The sequence below is a fragment of the Panthera tigris genome, chromosome A3 (assembly GCF_018350195.1).
Source record: "Panthera tigris isolate Pti1 chromosome A3, P.tigris_Pti1_mat1.1, whole genome shotgun sequence".
NCBI lineage: Eukaryota > Metazoa > Chordata > Mammalia > Carnivora > Felidae > Panthera > Panthera tigris.
In genome coordinates, this window is record NC_056662.1 from 84326509 (window position 1) to 84342248 (window position 15740).

The following is a 15740-nucleotide window of genomic DNA, read 5'->3' on the forward strand; positions in this document are numbered from 1 at the left end:
CCTTTCCTCTCTCCTAGTGACTCTAGAGTCTAAACTGTAAAAATTGTACAAAAAGTCAACAAGAAAGTGACTGCATTGTCAACTATGGATCTAGGGTCATTTAGATCAGTGTTTACTGAGAATGTCACCTATGAGGGAAGTAGGGAAGTAGCAACATGGGCACTGCCTTCAAGGAGTCTGAAAACAATCAGAGAGAAAAGAAAGACATACAAGAAAGCATGTAATACCACCCACCTGTAGGCAAATGTTTGTAGCTGCGTACCAAAGAAAGCACCCTAGGTTCATACCTCTATCTTAGTGCTTTGTATGCTGAAGTCATCTAAGATACAGCTGTCTTCCCCATTAGACTGGAAATCACCAGTGGGCAGGAGCTGTTTTATGCATTTTTGTGTCTGTCACACCTGGATTGCTATCTAACACACTGTAGAAACTAAAACGTATATGTTGAACTAATCCTATCCTGGTGGCAGGTGGAATGAAAGGGAGAAATGCTTAGACGGTCTGGTGCAGGAAGGCTTGAGAAGCATGAAGATCCACCTGGAAAATACTTGCTATGTACAAAGAAATTGGCATTTTCTTTTCAATGTTACTTATCTACAAAATGCATCGAAAGCAGAGAGCACATCCTAAGAAGACAAGCATTCTAAGTGTGTATATATATATATATATATATATATATATATATATATATTGCTGAATAATGAAGCTGCAAAGTTACATGCCTTGAATTCCGGTGTTTCCATTGAAAAGATACTCCTGTAATCCTGAGCTCTCTGCTCACAAGCATTTTTCTACTTTTACACAAGGCCTTCCCTTCCTCCATTCTCTAGGCTTCCGGAAACCTGTACAGGGTCAGTATCTGCAGCCACATCGGAAATGGGATTTGTCTTGATCATGCATGTAAAAACACAGTTCTGCCAGAATTATTCAATTAGGTGAGGTTGTGGTTTAAAATATCCACATAATATTTTTCAAATTTTGTCTTTCTCTTATGCCACTGGTTGGGCTGAAGTGTGAGTGACTGAAGATGGAAATATTAGAAGCCTTGGAAAGTTTCAGGTAATCTAGGGAAAGAGATTTTTCCAGAAGATCCAGGAGTCCAGCAAATAAGCCTTCAGTCCTGCCCAACAGCATGGATTCTGTTCCAGAGTAGAAACCTCTCCTTTACTCCAGTAAACTCTCCTTAAAAGCACTCTGAATGCAAAAGTTGGGGATCTCCTCCGATTTTTGATCATATAATACTGAATGCTCCTGTGATGTCCTATCTTTGGCTCACTTTGAGCAGCAGCTCTAAAATATAAATGCAAAGAGCAGAAATTTCTCTTTCCCATAGTATTTAATTGCTAAAGACCTATGGCTTTCTCTCCTGAGGCTAGCAAACCTATAACCAACCCAACAACTGTGGACATTTATAAACTTCACATTTCTGCTTTCTTAATTAAAATGGCTGCCACTTACTCATGAATACAGCCAATATTTATTGAGCACCTACTATATGCCAGGTACTGAGCTGGGACCCTGTTAGATGAAGAAATAAATCACAGTTTGGAAAACAGACAGCCATGGTTTGTCTTTCTCCCTCAGGCTCTGAACAGAGGATACCCAGGACTAAGTAAAGAACTTGGTGCCCTACCGCAAACCCCATAGTTGGAGACTTTTTTTTTTAATTGGAGACTTTTGAAGCCACTTAACTTTGGTGGTAGAACACTCCCTCCCACTCTCAACTGTGCTTAGAAAGACATAAAAATATACACCTAATTTTCAAAGAAAGGAGCAGAATGCATTATCTTTTTTACATGTAACACCTATATTCAAGCACAATTTCATTAATTTTCCCAGGTGATTAATTTTATAGAAAGCTGGTTAGTGGCATATTTTCTTTCCTGACACTCCTGGGAATATCTGAAATACAGTTCTCTTACCATAAATTTATAATAAGTTTGATTAAATGAAAATACTATATGACAAATGCAACCAGCTGAGTTCTGTGGAGAAGGAGGTAAGAAATAAATGGTGTCCATGTTTTTCACTGTTTCTGTCAGTGCTTTTGTGGCTCCATAAATATTTATATATGCTGTATATAACATTGCAATAATTATTAATATTAATAATATAAATTCAATATTGGATATAATACTATGTATAGTGTATAGCCAATTCCTAAAAATTCCTGGCCTAACTCAGTGTATAAAAACACTTACCTAAGATACTTGAAAAGCCTGGGGCATGCTGCTTTATGTCTCAATATATGTTTTGCAATTCCCTCCCATGAGAAATCTGCTAAAGGTGGCTTCTTGGATCCTTTCTATGATTGGCTACTCCACCATCACCAGCTGGTATCCTGGGTGCTTATGTCTTCCTCTGGTCCTATGGAACATTCTCTTATCATGGAGGACAATGTGGGTCCTCTCATCCAGATAGTCCAGCCTGTGATTCCCCCTAAAAAAACCATTTCCAAGTCTACTGGAAGGCTAGAGAGAAACTCACTTTATGTTTTCAAAAAGCTTATAATTTTTTCCTCTTTTTGGTTTCTCCTTTATTTTTTTTTCTCTCTCGGGAGAGTTAACTTCTGTGTGTCTTGAGTCCTCCAATGTCCTTATTTTTATTTATTTATTTGTTTGTTTGTTTATTTATTTATTTATTTTAATGTTTATTTTTGAGAGAGAGACAGAGCGTGAGTGGGGGAGCAGCAGAGAGAGAGAGAGAGAGACAGAATCAGAAGCAGGCTCCAGGCTCTGAGCTATCAGCACAGAGCCCAATGTGGGGCTTGAACCCACAGACCGTGAGATCATGGCCTGAGCTGAAGTCGGACACCCAACCGACTGAGCCACCCAGGTGCCCTTGTCCTCATTTTTAATCTTCCCATGCTCCTTGCAGTATATTTCTGCGTGATGCTCTTTTTTTTTTTTTTTAATAAATTAGGGGAGGTGGATGGGGGGGATGGGCAATGTTACGCTCTTTTAACATCCCTACAGGATCATTAACAATATTTTTATCACATTCAATTCAATTTAACAAATCTGTATGGAGTGTATGCAGCATGCCCTATGGCAGGAAGAGTGAGGAAGGAACAAGAGTGAGCAAGGCTACTGTGGAACCTACTTCCACAGGGAGCCACCTGCTTAAGCAGAAGACAATCATCCGCATCACTAGCTAAAGCCTAATATGCCAGGATAGCGTAAGTGCCATGAAAGGCTTGTGGCACCAAAAACAAGGGATTATGTCAATCTGAAAGGATTATAGACTGTTTCACAAATTAAAGATTTGTTATATGTATGTAAATGACATTATGTTGTATGCCTAAAATGACTACAACATTATCAATTACATCTCAATTAAAAAAAAAAACATTTCAGTGGAACAGAATTTTTATAGCTTTCCCAGACAAAGGGGAAATGGTGGGCAGACAGACATTTGGGCAAGAGAACCCAGGATGTAGTTTGGAAACGACAAGTCATGCCTTATGAATGAGGAATGTGAATGCCTGGAGTGTTAGTCAAAAATCAACCTGGGAAGTTAAGTTGAAGTCAACAGAGCACCTGCAAGACTAAACAAGGGACTTAAGAAATAGAGCTCTACAAGAGTCTTGAACTATGCTGTAGAGAGAAAGTTCCATTAGCATGTCATACATTCTGGAAGGCAACTTCACCTAATTAGTCTGCTACAGTGTATATCTAGCTGACTCAAAGAGACTAGATATTTATCCTCTCCTTTTAGTCATTTAACCAGTGGCTGTCAATTTATGAAGAGATTCCTCAAAACACGAAGGACTCAATGAAACAGTAAGATTGGCCAGGTTGCTATACGGATTTCTGTATTCCTACTCCTAATGCATTCCTCTTTCCATGTCCAGCTGAAAAAGACTGAGACTCTACTATCAGTTTGGAAGAGGTGGCTTCAAAATATTAAAATTTGAGGGTTTAAAAAAATTTTTTTAATGTTTATTTGTTTTTAGGAGAGAGAGAGAGGGAGGGAGATGGAGGGGGGAGGGGCAGAGAGAGAGGGAGACACGGAATCTGAAGCAGGCTCCAGGCTCTGAGCCCTTAGCACAGAGCCCCACGCGGGGCTTGAACACACAGCAGCACGGGATCATGACCTGGGCCAAAGTCAGACGTTCAACCAACTGAGCCACCCACGTGCCCCTAAAATTTGAGGGTTTTAAGAACAGTCTTTATTCTTCCTTCATGTCATAAAATATTAGGGATTGTTTTTAAAAATCCATATTTCTGCCCAGATTTTTATCTCTCCATCATCCTCTTGGCTTTTTCCATTTCCCCCCACCCACAATAATTACCTACTGAACAAAGCAAAACATGGACACTCTAGAACCTGAAGAGAATAGTGAAGAAGAAAGGCAGCACCTGAAGACAGAAAAAAAGAAGTCAAATGGATGCTGTAAGCTTCAAGAAGATGCAAACACCTGGTGGATGGCCAGAAGTGGCCCCTACAACTAGACGAAGATTCTACTCCAGAAGGATCCCATTGAAGCAAGCCTTTTGGGTTTAAAACTCGGTGTGACGCTTTTGAAACTCTGGACCTTCAAACTTCACTTGACCCTGGCACTAATGAGCAGTGGCTGCTGCACATTATGTTATCTTATCCCCCTGCTTATCCTAGACACAGAGACAGAACCCCTTTCAAACAAGAATTGTTATTGTTTTCATCACACTAGCTTCAGTCGAGCTATTAAAAAAGCGTTTCTTTTATGAAATTTCTCTTAGAAAACAATGAATTAGAAGATAACAGGAAATGGCTGCAGGCAAGTGAAAAAATACTGGTAAAGTTATAACAAAACTTTCCAGAAGTTTCTTTGGATTTTTGTGTTCTGTCACATTTCAACCACCAGCAGTCTTCCCCTTCTTCCACCTCCAAGCAGCAAAACTATGGGATGGTTCATTTCTCATCTAACATTTATCATCCTGCATGAGACTGGGTCTGTTCCTCTCTTGCCTAGATAACTGTCATAACAGGGATGGTTTGACCCAGTCTTCTATAAACAACTCCCTCCCCCTAGCCAAAAAATAAAGACCCTTAACCTTTGAGAAGAAACCAGTTTGTTGCTTTCTGCCATTTGGAAAACATAAAGCAGTATCTCTGCCCCAACTGCCATCAAAACCATAAGCAAATCTGCAGTGCTCTTTGGGGAGGAACCAGAGTTTGGCAGAAGGTAGCAGAGATGGAGAGAGATTCTAAATCATTGCCTGAACTGTGTTCTTAGCTTCTCCCCTCCCTCTTTTTCTCTGGAAAAGGAGCTAGCAGGTGGCAGGCTATGCAGCACACCACCAGCAGGCTGATTACAGCTGTGCATGTTTGGCAAACAAATGTTAATTTTGGAATTGGTTGTGGGCCAGCTCCACTGGGTGGGGGCGGGGAGAAGAACCTGCTGTTGCTGCACTGGGGAAATAGAATGTGTCCACAGATGCCAATAACCCAGAGCACTTCATGGAGAAACACAAGCACAAAGTCAGCTCCAGTGCCATTCCTGGCAACCGGACACCATCCTAGACCCTGACAGAGGAAGGGGGCCTGAAGAGAGAAGATTGCCTTCTCTTGAGAAGCAGTAGGGAAAGAGGGAAGTGACTAACACGCAAAGTTTTCCGTGTTCGTTGCCTCTTTTACAGAGAATTGGAATTGTGCCATTGGATGGAATCTGCAGGCGTTGCATCACACCTTCGGGGAATTTCAAATTCTCTAGGGGCTCATTTTCCTGGCCCAGCTCCCAGAAGACCATCTGATCCTGTGGAAGGAACTCTAAGTTAATGTCAGGGACTGCAGGGTGACTTTCATTCCTCCAACTCTGGGCAGCCTTGGGCAAAACATTTAATGGATTGATGTCTCCATTTCTCCATCTACATAACTGTTTGAGCTGCCCCTCTCCCTTTAGATGTGGGAGGGTAGGATCTAATAGTGGATATAAAAGTAGTATGAAACAAAATTCCACTTGCTTTTACCTGAAAGGGCCCAACTGAGGTGGAATCAACTGAGAAAAGTCTAAAAGCAGTATAATTTCATGCTCGTGATTCAAGCACCTCCTAATACCGTACCAGAGAGGTCCCTCGCCCCTTCCCACCACATGAAAACACAACAAGAAAAAGCCATCTGTGAACCTGAAAGTGGGCCCTCACTAGGCAGCGAATCTGTTGGCACCATGATCTTAGACTTCCAAGCTTCTGGAATTGTGAGAATAAGTTTCTACGGTTTATAAGCTATTCAGTTTGTGTTGTTTTGTTACAGTAGCCCAAATGGACTAAGACCTGGGTTGGGAGGGAAGAGACTTTTTCCTTCATTCCTTGGAGAAATATAAATATGTAAGTTGCTGTGCGGGTCCATAAAAAACGGCAACCTTCTGCACGTGTCACGTAGTGGGGGCCAAGAGGGAGGAGCTGCCTCAGATTTTACCCACTCTCCTCCCCCTTTTGCGTCTATTTTACAATACGATGATAATTGACGCCCATAATGAGAACAGAATTTCAACAGAGATCTAAAGTAATTTCTGTGCTGTCAAATAATGAGTCACTTTCAGGAGTTTCTGTATTTGGCATAAATCCAAACCTCAATTGGTATGTATTTTGTCACTCTTAGAAGCCACCAACACATCTAGACTAACCAGAAAAGTCCTCAATTATTGTAGAGAATTGGAAATAGATGTTTTCACACACCTGGAGGAAAATTATGAGTAGCTATCTTGGGATACTTCTACATTATACTGCACATCTGGATGAGAACTGAAACAATTAACCCAGTATCCAGTTATAGATAGTATCCAAGATATCTGATGACAAAAGTTAAGATTTTTGAGAACGTCTAAATATGCACTGATTCTTTTTTTTACTTTTTTATCCAGATATTCAGTTTAAACGATTGGTCTATGAATTTCTACTGGTCTCACTGTCATGCCAAGTGTCCTTCAGAATTCTTATTTTAGCAATCTGTCCTCTCCTTCCATTTCAATTTTCTTGGCACGCTGACCACAATAAGAGAAGAGTCTAACCTCCCTATCTAATTGCGGGTTTTGTAGACTGGCTAAAATATGGTCGGAACAGTGAGTACAGATGAGAAGCAGCTGTCAGTGTTATGGTCCCAGCCTCTTGGTAGACATTCCATGAAATATTTTATCTGGGAGTGAATTTCTTAGGGCCTCTCCTGTCTGTAGTTTTTGTCATGCAAGATTAAAAGAGCACAGTGGTATCAAGAGTCATCAGGCAGTGATGAGCATGCGTGCATTTGAAATTTGGGGTCACCACACTACCTTGAAGGCTATGTTTAAACGTGAATTGTCTGTCAAATCCCAGGTCTCCATATATGTGTTTTGTGGGGCTATCTAGGGGCACATTGTTGGGTTTAACTTAATGTTTAGCCAGATTAATGCAAAAGGTAAAAAGTGATTTCTTTTTGGGGCTCCTGGGTGGCTCAGTTGGTTAAGCGTCAGACTTCGGCTCAGGTCATGATCTCGCGGTTTGTGAGTTCGAGCCCCACGTCGGGCTCTGTGCTGACAGCTCGGAGCCTGGAGCCTGCTTTGGATTCTGTGTCTCCTTCTCTCTCTGCCCCTCCCCCACTTATGCTCTGTCTTTCTCTATCAAAAATAAATAAATGTAAAAACAACTTTTTTTAAAGTGATTTCTTTTTTTTTAATTCTTACCTCTTGGTGAGCCTTTAATGACCACCTAGTCTCAATTAGCCAGCACCCTCTTTGTTGGTCAACGTCAAACACTCACAATCTGAAACTATCTTGGTCATTGCTTTTTGCCTGCTTTCCACCACAAAAATGTAAGCTTCCCTAAAGGACTTGGCTTTGCTCGTTACTGTATCCCCAGTACCCGACTGAGTGCTCAAATATAAAATCCTAGTAGATAATGCTACTGTGTGTACACATAAGAGAAACACAAATGAAAATTTACACAAAAGTGTTTGAATATGCATTAGATATCTCTGAGAGCATCATGCACACCTGATAACATTAGTTGCTTCGGATGCCAAGGAGGAAGATACCTCACAATATACCCTTTTGTGCCTCTTGAATTTTGAGTCATGGGATTATATTAACTATTCAAAACCAAAGGAATAGAGTTTTTAAAAATGGAGTGCTCTGTATTTGCAAATGGAGGTTAGATGCCTCTGAAGGGTACAATTATGTTTTCCATTCCTGTCAGTCCTATGAGCCTTTATGCTTGTTCGTTGGTTGTCTGGGGGGTGGGGGGGGTCCAAATAATTTTACACTCTCACATATTTTGCCTCATCATCTTCAAATATTAGTCAAACATAACAACATTACAAGACTCTGACCCCCAACTCAGATTATTCTATACCATGAGAGGAAAAAAAAAAATCAAATGAGCCAATTACACAGGAAGGATGGAATTGCATAATTAAGAACATTCACGATGGTTTTACTGAACAGCATTAAAACGGTCCATTTTCCAATCATTCATTGCTTTTATTGGACACCATCCTGACTTAATAGAATGGTTCTTCTTAACGCTGTTAATTTCTGGAAGGGCTCCAAGGCAAATGAAATCTTGATACTCGTGTTCTGGGAATACAAGCTGTGAAATGGTGGAGGTGGGGGATGTGGGGGAAATCTTGTCGAAGATGAATTTCACCCTGAAATGTGACAGGATGCTTCATACCTCATACCTCATCACCACCTAGACAGTTTATCTCATTGCTTCCTCCCAGCCTCTAGAATGATCTTCTGTCACACTGAACAAGACTCAGGCAGCTAACTCCAAGAGGGTAAAGAGAAACTAAAGCCATAATACAGATAAACATTTCATGCTTTTTACTGTCTGCTTCCCCCACACAAGGGAGTTGTGCATGAGCGATTTTAGTTCGTATAATTACATCAAATAATTATAATTACATCAAGGAAAAGAATATTAATAACAACATCATTACTTTGGATCGATCCAATATCCTACTTCAAGAGAGGCCAAGGTTTTTTCATAGTTATGGTTGGGACTTACCTCACCAGGAGTGCAGGGGCTAGGTTGCTGCTCTGGATGTCACGACTTCTTAAGTGTCTAAACAGAAATCCAGATGTGGTCTCAGAGCCTCAGTCTTTTGCCAGAGCCACCACACTTCTCTGCCTTCTGCTGCATCTTGGGACATTTATGGATGATCCTGGCTAAAAGAAGATGGAATAAAAATATCCAACAAGTTCATGAAAAACTCATCATTGAACTGTGAATCAGGAAACTTTAGACTAACTAAGCAGATGCATGATAACTAGTATGGTCGAATCAGACTAATTTTTACCAAAATACATTCAATTTAACCATAATATATATCTGGGTTTATACCTATAAACTACACTTACTCCAGATGTTTCTTAACATGTAACAAAGTTTTGATTCATACATTGCTAATTCAAAAATTGTGTTTTTTCAGGTAAGGGAGAAGTTTCCTATTTTTCTAAGGGAAAAAGTTTGCTTTCCCAATTAGAAGAGTAAAAATCATTCCATAAGCAGCATTAACCTAACTGAATAAACTCCTTTCAAACATTTTCAAAGCATCTTTTTCTTGTAAACAACAAATATACTTGTTTAGGAGATACCGATAAAGCAGAAAATACCTCATTCTGTTCACTTGTTCACTAGAAAGAATTAGCACTGCATTAATTTTTAGGGACCCTGTAACCAAAACTTTCCTAAATTGTTACAAATTAGTAAAATTCTACCAAGTTGTACATACCTATGTATGCTCTACGTGTACACAACTATACAGTTTTCAGATGAGTAAATTTTTAACCCTTATCTCAAAATATCCATACCCTGACCACACCAAAATCCAAATAATGAGAAGACAAAACTTCATGGTTTCTCTGGACACATATCAAAAGACTACATTAAGTTGAAGAAGAAATGATAGTCATTAGATGTTTGGTTTTACTTAACCCAAGCATCTGGTATCCAAAAATTCTGGATAATGGACACTGCCTTCAGGGGTGTCACTTAAAATATTTAGGAACCAATTAAATCTAGGTAACAAACAATAAGATGCCAAAGGCTTGTAGTTGGTATGTCTACATTGGTGCCTACTTGTGAAATATCACTACTGTAAGTCTGAAAGTATGACTGTGCAAAGATAGGTTTCCTGACCTTGGTAGGGGACCATAGCATTGGTAGAGCTCTCTGGGATACCCAACAGGGCAATGCATTTCACTACTTCTTTTTAGGTACTCAAGGTTAACAAATCACAGGAAAATTGACAAGACTTTCATTTTCGTTGGGCACATTGGGCCATTTTCAGTGGGTACATAAATACTTATTTATTAAAATGTGCACAGTAGCCATCCATTTACATGTACAGGTTAGTTAAACTGTAGGTGCATGTTCTAAGAATAAGATTGACTTCAAAGTGCTTTGTGGCTGGGTCCACACACCCATACCACTTTGAAAAACCCTCCTTTTGACTTTAGTAAGTCAGTCCATCAATTAATGACCAGTTATTTTCAGATATTTTTCAAATTAATGTCCTAACTCTGGCTGTAATTTAAAGACATTTGGAATATAAAAAACTTACCTCATAGGACTCCTAAAATCATTTTTTTCTAATTGGTTAAATTCAGACAATTATCACAGAATCTCAGATTTGGAAGAGACCCCAGATTTATTGAACTTAATCTCCCATCCTTTACAGAAATCCTCTCCCCCAGATTCTTGAGTAAGTCTCTGTTTGATAACTTCCAGCTGTGAGAAGCTTAGCATCTATCATGAATACTTTTCTAATTAGCAAATTATTTTATTCATTCCAGCTGTATATTGCTTTTAATTTGGGAGATTTTGTTTGTTGGTTGGGTATATAGTTACATTTTATTCACATTATTTGCAGCTTGTAAAATGATGTCTATAGGTGGAAAATTACATTAAGTAATGATTACTTTCTAGCATGCTCCCAGTGGGAGGAGTAAGAATAAAAATTTCTTCAGAATACATTCTTTCATTTTCTCTGGGGGAAGTACAAGTCTGAAGTACACGGCAAAGTGGTGAAAAGAAAGAAAAGAAGTTCAAAAGATTAACAAATCAATTGTCAATGGGTATTTATTAAACAATTATTAATATTCTCAGAATGTATTAACTACTCAGTAGAAAATGACTTGGTCTTTAGCATTTAGTGATGGGCCTAGAATGGCTCAATAGGATCGTTTGGGGATGTGGAGCTCTGAACTGAGTCTTAAAAGAAAGCTAAGGTTTGGAGAGGCACAAAGGAAGGAAAATAATTTTATTCTTGAGTCATGTGACTTGAGGGTATGACAAATTAAATATAGAACCTGTGGAGGTCAAGAGGAAACCAACTTGCTGGAATAGAGAGTGGGTTGAAGAGGAGAGGGACAATCTGTACTGGCCAAGATAATCAAAAGCTTTGGGTATAGAGCTAACCAAGGTCATGGAACCTTTCAGGAGATGGAGGGGAAAATGCCTTTAATGAGTAAGCATTCGGACATCACTTGTTTTAGGGATGGGATCAAAAAAGTTAAGACATGACTCACACTTCTTGGTAAATTCATGAAATTAAACACAGACAAAAATTGTCTACATGCCCATTCTATTCCTTATAAAGACAAAAAGGGTGATTCTTAACATGGTCACAGCCAAATAATGCAAGGACTCTGGAGATTCATCCCAATCAGCCTTTCTCTCAAAGGAAGAAACTACACATATCATGCATACATTTGTGTCCCCAAACTAACATGTTTTGAGGAGCATTTCCAGTTTCAACTCCCATTTCAATGTGAAATAGAGTGCCATTAAAGGGTCCAGAGAACACAATATCCAACTGTGACAAAAGTACGGTGATTGAAACACTGGGAAAGTTGGTGGGTAACAAACTCATTGTTAGCCATGTAACATGATTTATACATTAATCTGATGGCATGAACTAGTGTCTCAAGCTTCCTATTGTATTACAACCTCCAGCCAGGTTCTGATTAGTCAAGATAATTCACTTTCAGTGTGTAACCCAACCTGTTTTGAATCTGCACACCCGTGCATGTTACCTGTGTTTTATAGTAACTGGGACCACTTCAAGAGAAGAATGGAATGCCTGAGACACATTTATCAGATATGACAATTCTTCTATTGTTATCACTCTTTGTCAAATGTGACAACCCACGGGCATTTAGCAAAACATAAAGATTTATCACCCGATTCCCTTATTCACGGTCACTTGGATATTTTGATTTTCGGTTTGATGCCAAAGACATGTACCTTCATTATGTATCATAGATGAAGCATTTGTGCTATGCCTCCTACACATGAGTTTTTTAGGTTTTAGGCCTTCTCTCCGCCATAAAATATGAACTGTCAAGGGCAGTGTTCGGTCTATTTATCTCTGAATTACTGCCCCTCACATTAGAGTTTCCATCAGTTGAGTAGAGGGGGAGATGGCTGCTTGTTTGCCCTCAGGAAACAAATATCTGAAACTGAAATGCTCTTAACAGTAAGGGCTGAAGCTGAGCAAGGAAATGGTGTCGTGGTGGTAACTAAGTGAACTGAAGCGTGGAGCCGTGGAGGTGACACGCTCAGGCTCTATCCCTCCTTCTTAGCTCACCTGTGGCCCGGTGCCGTGGACTCATGTCTCCAAATAAACACACGGTCAGGGGAGGAGGAGCATGAGATCTGGTTTATTGATTCTGACAGGCCCAACACACATTTATACAAAAATCGCCATTTTATAGCTTCTCAAAAAGGAGACATTTTTACATGCAAAAATGTTGGGTAAAGCATAATCAAGGATCCAAGTAGGGACTCTGAATGCATTCTGCCCCATTGGGAGTTTTAATCAACATGTGTCCCCATTTATTGTTTAAGCTGAATTTTTAACCATTCAAATAACTCACCCAGGACTGTTTATATACTGGCTAAGGGAATATTTTGTCCCTGTGCTTAATACTTCACCCTAAATTGAAGCAAACCTGGCTATAGAGAGGGTGCAATTTATGCTGCCTGCCACATTCCCGGGTTTGGTAAGATTTTCAGTTGAAGTCACCCCTCCCTCACTTCCGTTTTGCCCCAGGGAAGGGGGATACAGAGGCATTCAGCCCTGACAGGTAAGTGCTTGCCACTTATAAAATCCAATAAATAAATTCTAAATAAATATATCTGCAAATCGAAACCATTTTAAGCTACTTAACTGAGTGCATATCTAGTCCTTTGTACACATATTTGTACAAAGTGTTGCCTGTAATTTTAAAGATGCTTGCCTCCGGGAGGTTTCGTTTTTCCATTGAAGTCCCCTTGATTTACTGTACGCAATATGTTACAGCTTCCTTATTTGCTCCTTTGGGACAGTTACTGACAGTAAATCTCTATTAAAATATTCTTCCATATGGTTGCATGAAAATTTTATTGCAGTGAGCCTGGGGCTGAAGGTCACAGCTGAGTAGCTGCAGTTAAGTATTGCAGTCTATGGACTCGGAGGTACATCTGTTCTGGGAGCTGGAGTAAAATTAGAATTTTACTGTCAATAGCATTTCTCCAAAACTAGTTACATTTGTTTACTGTGGCTGGCTGGGCCTTTTCCTCCATAGTACCTGAAATGCATGTTATCTGGCCCAGCACTTGTATCTTTCAGGTTGGAAGTTTTAATACAGAACTTGCTGAACCTGAAGGTCATTGTGAAGTCCCTAATGGATATTTCATTTATGATACATGAAAATTTAATTTTACCTCTTCTAATTTGAGTCTATTGCCTGCTCACATTGGATTTAGCTATAACTCATTGTTTGTTCTAAATGCTTCTTGGAAAGCAGATCATATAAACTTAATAAATACTACCAAAGAATGATTTTTAATCTGCATCTCCAGAGCTAATGAGAAAGGATTCAGGCAACAAGTTTCTAGTACTTTGTATTGCTGATAAGAAGGGGAGGGATGGAATGGATGCCAACTGCCTGGGATTGGGATGCCATTAGTTCAAGTGTCAGTTGATAGCTCTCGCCGTAGCAAAGACTGGGAAAACTGAGGCACCTTTGAAAACACAGTTCCATTCCAGAGTTATGGCTACATCAGAGTGCTTTATGGCTCTAAACATCCCATTTAACACTTGGGAGCTAGAGTCATCCAAGTATCAATGTTCAGTTTGTATTTGCTATTAAAAGAAAATTGAAGGGAAGGGAAGGGAAGGCAACATTCAACCATGTCTTTAAGCCTATCTTTCTCGCAGTGTGACTTCTAGTCTAATCGAAATCCACCCTGGCCTCCCCCAGCTCAGAGCATTGTAAGTTACAAGGAGAAAGCCAGCTCAAGGAGTTTCAGGTATGCGGTCACGTCTCCACAAAGCTCACCAGCATCTCCACTACAGCCTGCATCCCAACAGGGATTTGATCAGTAGATTCAGAAATCTGAGTGACTCTGTATTAGATTTCTTCTTTGATACTGATTAATTTCCAACCTTATTTCAGAGACTTATTTGATTATCTTCTATTATTTCCAGACACTTAGGGAAATGTTCAAAGCAAAAAACATTTTTTAAAATTCTTATTCCTAAGCACAAGTCACCATACTGAACCTTTAGGAGCCAGTAGAGGGTGATACAGGAAATGGAAGTAGAACAGGCATTAGAGAATAATAGTTACACTCACTGAGTGCCAACCGATGGCGAGCTCGGTACTTCTCAAAACACTAACTCTCATTATTCTCACAAGATGTCTATAAGCTAGGAATTATTATCATCCACATTCTACAGATGGCAAAACTAAGATACAAAGAGATTCATTTGTTTAGTCACACTCCTAGTAAGTAGAGCTGGATTAAAAATAACATGGCCCCCGTGTCGTGTTGTTAACCATTGCATTCAACTGTCCCTTCATTGAACAGAGTGGTGGGGAAGTCGTTGAGGGTCCCAGCTGATTTCCCAAAGGCAAATCTGGTTTGAGATAAATGCCCAGACCATGCTGTTTGGCCTTAGGATGTAGTCTCAGTAAGTCTACTCTCTCTGTCAATTAAGATGACGGGGATCATGCTCTTGACACCCAGCAGTGAAAACAAATATGGAGCAAGCTAAACTTTGAAGGCTCTAACAGTATTTTCACAAAATATATAGTGAAGCCAAAGAGTTCAATCTGATGGATCTGATAAACTACGTAGAGTCTCTCCCCAGCAGGAAATTGTTCTTTATAAACAGAAATCTATTTCAGAGATGCAGGTTACCACAGACTAAATCTCAGCTTCACCCCTCATCATTTCCACTCTGTACATCACTCCCCAACACACACACACACACACACACACACACACACACACACACACACAAAGGCTGGGCAAAAGGGAAACTGGGTGCTGAGAAGGTCACCAAGAAAGATGCAGTGGTGGTACAAAGAGAAAATCCAGGCCAAGAAGAAGAGGAAATGTGTGACAAAATTCCTCTTGGAAGGCTAGCAGCCAAATTTCGGGGAAGGTCAGATATAAGCACCACATCTAGAGGACCAGAGGCAGAATCAGAATCTGGGCATGGGACACAGGGCTTGAAGTGGAAAGAGGGGTACAACAAAAACAAGAAAAAAAGGTGCATGAGAGGACTCTGAGACCTCAGAGCCTCAAACGCATAGCACATTCAGAAGGCTTAAAGAATTACAGAAGCATTCATTCTCTTTTCAGCAAATATTTTTTTTAAGTTTGCTTATTTATTTTGAGAGACAGAGAGAGCATGACCAGGGGAGGGACAGAGAGAGAGAGGGCAAGAAGGAGAATCCCAAGCAGGCTCCACACTGTCAATGTGGAGCCTGACACGGGGCTTGCACT

General features: G+C 39.9%; 1 protein-coding gene across 21 annotated transcripts in view; it reads right to left on the bottom strand.

Moving 5' to 3' along the window:
* The window catches only part of LOC102969177 (E3 ubiquitin-protein ligase RNF113A-like), a 504616-nt gene that overhangs the window by 44092 nt on the left and 444784 nt on the right, over window positions 1–15740 (bottom strand). For 19 of the 21 annotated variants that reach the window (XM_042981571.1, XM_042981585.1, XM_042981584.1 and 16 more), the window contains one exon: window positions 8964–9124. The gene's annotated coding sequence lies outside the window, so the exon portion shown is untranslated. The remainder of the gene's footprint in view (window positions 1–8963; window positions 9125–15740) is intronic. The other 2 variants (XM_042981575.1, XM_042981588.1) reach the window with 1 other exon arrangement.